We start from the raw sequence: 983 nt of genomic DNA, 5'->3' as shown, positions 1-983 counted from the left end.
TGATACAACATTACAATCTTACCTCAGGGCACAATGCTTTGATTGTCATGAACTCAGAATGCTCAAACTTGATGTATGTTGTGATGATTTGATTGAGAGTGTTCCTCTTCAGCTCATAGACTTGAATGCTTGGTTACAACTGTGGGAGGAGACTGTGCCACCACCGACAGCCACGCGGGTGTTTGTGGTCTATGTTGCCACGTGAAGCTACACTGATGTCTGTGGGCCGTGTTTCCACTGAGGGCCTGTTGATGAGCATGATTCGAGCAGCCACCAGAGGTCCTGTTGATGTCCGTGGTCCGTGGTTCACACTGCTGACAGGGGCTATGTCTGGGTCTGTGGTCCTTCTACAGCCAGGGACTATGTTGACATCTATGGCTTGTGTCACTACCAAAAGGCATACAGACATCTGTGGTTTATGTATGTATATGTGTATGGGTGTGTGTATGGGAGGCGGGATATGTTGTCTGGGGCCCGGGCAGCTGCCTGGAACCATGTTGGTATCCTTGGCTGAATTCGCTACTCCAAGTCACGTTGATGTCTTTGGTCTGTGCTGCCACCAAGAGCTATGATGGCGTCTGTGGCCTGTCTGCGGCAGAGTGCTGTTGATGTCCACGATCGGCACTGTCACTGGAGGCCATGCTGAGGTCCCTGGCATGTGCTTATGTCATTGTCTAATATCCCAACGACTGTAAAGGGCAAGGAAGATACTTTTGCAATGGCATCAATGACTTCAGACTCACAGTTGAGAAAGAAGGGCATAGAAGGTTTCGGTGACAGTCCTTACCCTCACCCCACACACCCCCAGAAAACCTAACAGCCTAGATAAGAAACCATTAAGGAAGTATTAAAAATTGTGATAAGGATGCTGAAGTGTAGCTCTCCACAACTAAGGGCTTCTGGCCGGGGCGGGGTGGGGGGGGAGTGTGTGTGTGTGGGGATTAAGTGCTTTTTAAAGGGCTGGCTACTGGGAGTTCAGCCAC

At 49.9% G+C, this 983-nt stretch overlaps 2 protein-coding genes across 11 annotated transcripts in view; both read left to right on the top strand.

Annotated features, from left to right (window-relative positions):
* Glt6d1 (glycosyltransferase 6 domain containing 1) overlaps positions 1 to 983 on the top strand; it is a 19,811-nt gene that overhangs the window by 4,638 nt on the left and 14,190 nt on the right. The window lies entirely within an intron of this gene.
* The window catches only part of LOC116090063 (N-acetyllactosaminide alpha-1,3-galactosyltransferase-like), a 28,810-nt gene that overhangs the window by 23,484 nt on the left and 4,343 nt on the right, over positions 1 to 983 (top strand). The window lies entirely within an intron of this gene.

The sequence above is a fragment of the Mastomys coucha genome, unplaced genomic scaffold (assembly GCF_008632895.1).
Source record: "Mastomys coucha isolate ucsf_1 unplaced genomic scaffold, UCSF_Mcou_1 pScaffold15, whole genome shotgun sequence".
NCBI classification, from domain to species: domain Eukaryota; kingdom Metazoa; phylum Chordata; class Mammalia; order Rodentia; family Muridae; genus Mastomys; species Mastomys coucha.
This window is presented reverse-complemented; position numbering and strand designations above follow the sequence as displayed.